The sequence below is a fragment of the Trachemys scripta genome, chromosome 1, assembly GCF_013100865.1.
Source record: "Trachemys scripta elegans isolate TJP31775 chromosome 1, CAS_Tse_1.0, whole genome shotgun sequence".
In the NCBI taxonomy this organism is placed as follows: Eukaryota; Metazoa; Chordata; order Testudines; family Emydidae; genus Trachemys; species Trachemys scripta.
The window spans coordinates 317,740,398-317,746,579 of NC_048298.1; positions in this window are offsets into that span (position 1 = coordinate 317,740,398).

Here is a 6,182-nt window from a genome sequence, read left to right on the forward strand (position 1 = left end):
TCTTCCTTTGGCCTAATTCATTCCAAATTGAGAAATCGTTAGGGACCTGAAAAAGCAGGAAAGCTTGTTTTTCTTTTCCAGATTATGAACAAACAGGAAAATGAAGGTGAAGACAACTGAGTTAGCTGCAGAAGCCAATCTTTTAAGTTTCTCATGTTGACCTGGCTGACAGTTGATTTGATTTTTGTTTTAAAAATATATATATTTCATTTAACTATTTTAGTTAAAAACAATTTTAACAAAAACAAACCTGATTTTTAAAAAAACTTGAACATTTAACTAAATTCAAAAATGCATATGCTTGTTTTGTTAAAATATTATATGTTTGCTGTTGAAGAAAAAAATCCAGAATACATAACGTTGTTGTTTTAGTTAAATAAAACAGTTTAAATGTCTGTCTGGTGATGTTCTCCTCATAATACAGCATGGCAAGAAAATCCTCCAAATATTAATGATTAACCTGTTGAATTGGAGACAGTTCACCTCTCAGTGACTTCATAAATATTTGATTCAATTACCTTTGGTAAATGAAATAACCAAATAATCTAGGGTTAACATACGTCCGGATTTTCCCGGACATGTCCAGCTTTTTGGGCCTCAAATCCCCATCCGGGAGGAAATCCCAAAAAGCCGGACATGTCCAGGAAAATAGGGAGGGAGGGAGAGCCTGGTGGTGCTTGGCCGGGGGCCGGCACTGCTGGGGCCGGTGGTGCTCGGCCGGGGCCGCTGGGGCCGGGGCCAGCGGTGCGGGGCCGGCGGTGCTCGGCCGGGGGCTGGCGCTGCTGGGGCCGGCGGTGCTCGGCCGGGGGCCAGGCCTGGGCCGGCGATGCTCGGCCGGGGGCTGGGGCCGGGGGTGCTCGGCCGGGGCCGCTCAGCCGGGGGCCAGTGGTGCTCAGCCGGGAGCGCTCGGCCAGGGGCCGGCGCCCCAGGGCCCAAGCCGAGCCGGGCGGGAGACGCCGGGGCCAAAGCCGGCCGGCCGCCGAAGGGAGCCGCTCAGCCGGACTGGGCTGGGCCGTGCCACGCCGCGCCCCACCCTAGCCCCAACCCCAGCTTACCTGCTGCCTCCCTGTTTCAGGCTTCTCGCGAACATTTGATTTGCGGGAAGCAGGGGAGGGGGAGGAGCAGGGGGCGGAGCGTTCAGGACAGGGGGCAGAGTTGGGGCGGGGACTTGGGGGAAGGGGCAGTAAGTGGCGGAGTTGGGCGGGGCTGGGGCGGAGGCGGGGCCCCGTGTAGTGTCCTCCTTTTTTAAAGTTAAAATATGGTAACCCTAAAATAATCATTCATTTTCTGATACAGCTGTAAAACTAATCTGAAAAGTTTTCAAAATAAATCACTTTAAACATGTATAGTGTGTACCTTCTAAAAATGAAACCTACATCTAGCTCTGAGTTGTGAAGAATATGTATTAAAGTTATAACAACCAACAAGAATGCACTTTATGTAGAAATCCATCATTAAATAGAGTCTTCCTGACTAGTGATTGAAATCAAATCCACCCTGATTTCTACACAGTGTATTTGCACAAGTATTTTATTATGTAATTAGACTTAAAATAATGAAAAATGCCTATCCAAGATAGCTCAATGGTTTGAGCATTGGCCTATTAAACCCAGGGTTGTGAGTTCAATGCTTGAAGGGGCCATTTAGGGATCTGGGGCAAAAATCTGTCTGGGGATTGGTTCTGCTCTGAGCAGGGGGGTTGGACTAGATGACCTCCTGAGGTCCCTTTCAATCCTGATATTCTATGACTCTAGGCACCCTCACACACCATTGATAATACAATAAAATTCCAACAGCATTAAAATAATAATTTAAAACAGGAATGCAGCCAACCACCTAAAGCAACTCCTTTCCACCCTTTGATTTCATATGCTTTCCACCTTTCCACCATGAACAATGGTATTACTGTGCAAATAAGATGGACAAGGTTTGGCCGTTTAGTTCATATTATTTCCTACCATTGTGATTATTATCACCTATTCTTCCAATAATATACAGAAAGGTCTGCATGTGAATAAGACCTTGCTGCAATAGTAATGTCAATAGGAATAGGCTGTTCTGTAGGTCCAGGATCTGTTGTGCTACTGCAGACCAAGCAGAGGGAAAACAATTCTGTGATGAGTAACATTTTTTTAAATAAATGTTGAACCTCAACCAGAATCAATTGCAACTTCCAGATAGTAAAGACAGACATGTTATCCACCACATTGGATAACTTTTTATTTGAACTGTTTATAGCTTTCTCAAAAGAATATATCTGTCCAGGAAAAAAGGATGTCTAATGGATGTTGTCAGGGCTGAATCCCAACTCTGTCACTCCGAGTGCAGAAGTGGGGCTGCAAGGATTTTAAAAATTAATACTTACCACTCCCGTCTTGTATTAAACTCCCAAGGTTACAGCTTTTCTCTGACCTTGGCATGGTAAACACTGCCCTCACCCAAATGCAAAAACCCCCCTTTGAAACCAGGAAGGAGCATTTGGGAATTCCTCCCTGTGGGGTACCCTCAAGCCCTTTCAACCACCTCCCCCCTCCCCCCCACACACACGGGGAAGAGCTGAGAAAGAAAACAGAGAAAATTAGCTGTGGCTACCAGCTAATCAAACAACATGCACAAACCTCTTAGGACACCAAAAATCCAATTCTGTTCTTAAAAAAGGTAAATTTTATTAAAAACAAAAAGAAAGAAAATACATCTAGAATTTAGGCTTTTGCTAGATTTTAAAAGAGCAATTCCAAAAAGCAAGCTCCCAAAATAGCTTTCTTGGGGGTTCAGCTTAAAGGTTACAAGCAAACAAAGGTTTCAGAGAAGCAGCCGTGTTAGTCTGTATCCACAAAAAGAACAGGAGTACTTGTGGCACCTTAGAGACCAACAAATTTATTAGAGCATAAGCTTTCGTGGGCTACAGCCCACTTCAAACTTTGACTACAGCAAACAAAAGCATCTGGGGTTAGCACAGAGGAGTCCACAAGCCAATAAGAAATAAAAGAAATAACCCTAATCGTGTTTAGCTAAACATTCTGATTTACTTACACATTTGGAGTTCAGATAAGTAGTTCTAGACATGATCTGATCATTTATGATCAGACCTGGCTTAAGCTGCTTATAGCATGGCTGCTCTGTCCCTCCAGCCCAGAGAACAATAGACAAAGGCAAAGTTTCTTTCCCAATTTTGAAAAGTTCTACCTTTCCACTGGCTCTTTTGGTCAGGGGCCCACTTTTTTTTCTTTTTCTTTTTTTAAACCTGGGGGACTTTTTAACCCTTTACAGATAAAGCAAGTAAAGAACAGCAACCAAGAGGGATTTTACAACTAACTGGCTGTCCATCAAAGGGAGCTATCCCCCCTTTTATTTATCACAGATGTCTACATAACAATTACACCTGAAAATAAAATTGAGAACAAGATTCAATATTTATCAACACACCTTAGATCAGTGCAACTGTAATATTTGTCCAGCTAAAGAACAATAGGTCATGAAGTCTCACTTCCTACCCAGCAAACAACTTGATGGTTTCCATACTATAAAATGCTAATCTTGGTCCAAAAATATATATTCTTCTATGTATGTGTGTAAACAGACTATTTATATAAATCTAGTGTATATCTAAATACTGCCCTGGTGTATTGACTTTCGGAGTAGGACTAGCATTAAATATAGAGTATGGCATGCATTGAGAATAGCCAAATTACTTACAAGCGGCAAAGCCATGACTTATGGAGATTATCCCAAAAGAAACATTTCTGTGGGAGGTTACAACTGTTTTGAATAAGTCCCAAGGAGGATAGAATACTTAGCAGAGTGCAGCTTAAGTGGTCAAAAGTGCATGAAAAATGCAATTTATCACATGGATATCACCACCAGATGTGCAATATTATGGAGCGGCTATAGCTACTCCACAGTTAGGGCTGCAACTAGCTTCCTCTGTAAAGATTTGATTTCCAACCCAAAATTATATGGGCTGGAAAACTAGAATTGTCAGGGTTGCTCTGAAGGCAAAGGAGAATGTTTTGATTTTGTTTTGTTTGTACAAAGGTTGAATAAAATTCAAATTATATTTAAGCTAGACGGAGACAAAAACAATAGAAAAAAAGACCATCTCAAATCAGAACAGTGTTTTTTTTAATGACCTGTAACTCAAACACAGCTTGCTACTCCCCCTTCAAACTCTTCATGTGATTAAATCTACTTAGAAATACATTCACCAATTTAAGTTAATATATTGTAAAACTAAACAAAATTGTTATTAATAGTTCCTTTCCTAGTGGTTTGGGACCAATCCTGCTAATAGAAGTCAATGAAGGATTTTTGCCATTAGCTGAACAGGAACAGAATTAAGCACTATAGAAGTGACTCTTTTGGGGTACTGAGCATTGACATCAATGAGCACTGTGGATGCTCAGCACTTCTGAACATCAGGCCCCAGAGCTGAGAATGATAACGATTAGAACAAACTACTAAGACATGTGATGGATTTTTCCATCTCTTCATGTTCTCCGATCAAGACTGGATGCCTTCCTGGAAGATATGCTTTAGTCAAACACAGGTTATTGGACTCAGTACTGGAGTAACTTGGTGAAATTTAATGTCTTGTAATATACAGGAGATCAGACTAGGTGACCTAAGGATATATTCTGGCCTTATCACTGTGAATTTATAAATAGTTGAGATATGAAACTGGGTGCAGATCCCCAAAACAAAGCATTGACTTCCATAGGAGTTAGGCTCTTAGAAACAGGTTTCAGAGTAGCAGCCGTGTTAGTCTGTATCCGCGAAAAGAACAGGAGTACTTGTGGCACCTTAGAGACTAACAAATTTATTTGAGCATAAGCTTAAAAACATTTGAGGAGCTGGGCTGTGGTCCTTTTACAAGGCTGATTTTGATCCACCTTGTGACACAAAACTAAATAGTAAAACACAGCATAAGGGAAGGTTTCAAATTTTGACAGCTAAGTATCATTGACAACATGAACTTGTTCTGAAAATATTAATAGGCCTTACTGCGTGATACAGAAAACATCATATCTCTCTTCTGAAATATTTGTTAAATATTTAATGATTCTTTACATCTCTCTGTTATCCACTGATTACACTACACCACAAAATTTGAAACTGCAGCAGATTTTTACAGTGGCAAGGGCAGTAATAGTCAAATCTTTACTATCTGAAAAATAAATGCAATTCTGTCAATAAAGCAGGGGGGTGAGGGGAAGGGGAAGGGCATGACAATAGAGAATACTTGTCAACAGCCTACAAAATAGCCTAAACTACTCTTTAAAGCCAAAATAAAATCCTCAATCAATTGAAAAAAGTTGCTGTATTCCTTTGGCATGGGTAACTGAGCCAAAGGCAACAAGGAGTCTGGTGGCACCTTAAAGACTAACAGATTTATTTGTGCATAAGCTTTCGTGAGTAAAAACCTCACTTCTTCAGATGCATAGAGACTATGCATCTGAAGAAGTGAGGTTTTTACTCACGAAAGCTTATGCACAAATAAATCTGTTAGTCTTTAAGGTGCCACCAGACTCCTTGTTGTTTTTGTAGATACAGACTAACACGGCTACCCCCTGATACTTGAGCCAAAGGGCTGCATTGCCCTTCCTGTGTGGTGTAAAGTGGGTGTAAAACACTCCCAAAAACACAATACTAGCATTTACACCCACTCAGCACTGGTATAAATGATGATATGCAGTTCAGGGAGATGGAGAATCGAGCCTACACTTTCAAAATGACTTGTCAAAGTCCACAGAGGAAGTTTGTGGTACAGCCAGGGAAAGAACCTTGGGTGGATAAATTTAGGCACAGCCCCGGTAAGATGCGGAGCCAGGTCAGGACCCTGGCCTCCAGTGGACTCTGATGCAGGCAGAAGCACACCCACTACTTTACCTTTCCCTCAAGTGAAGCATATTCTGCCTGCAATTCTCATCATAGTCCCTGGGTTGATGTGCATAGAGGGCCAACGGAGGGCGCTGCAGCCCCCTGCCCACTGTCTCCTTTAGGTCACCATGCCTCTTCCAGGTCAGGCCTGCACACGCCAGGTCTTTTTCCACTGCCTTGGCCAGTCAAAGATGTGCTGATTCCCTACCCCCACTGGGCAAGGTTGGCTCCAGCAGCCTGTCCCCCAGCTGGAGCCAAGAGGGTCCTGGCTCTAGTACTGGTCCCCCAGGTACTTGCTCGCTCTC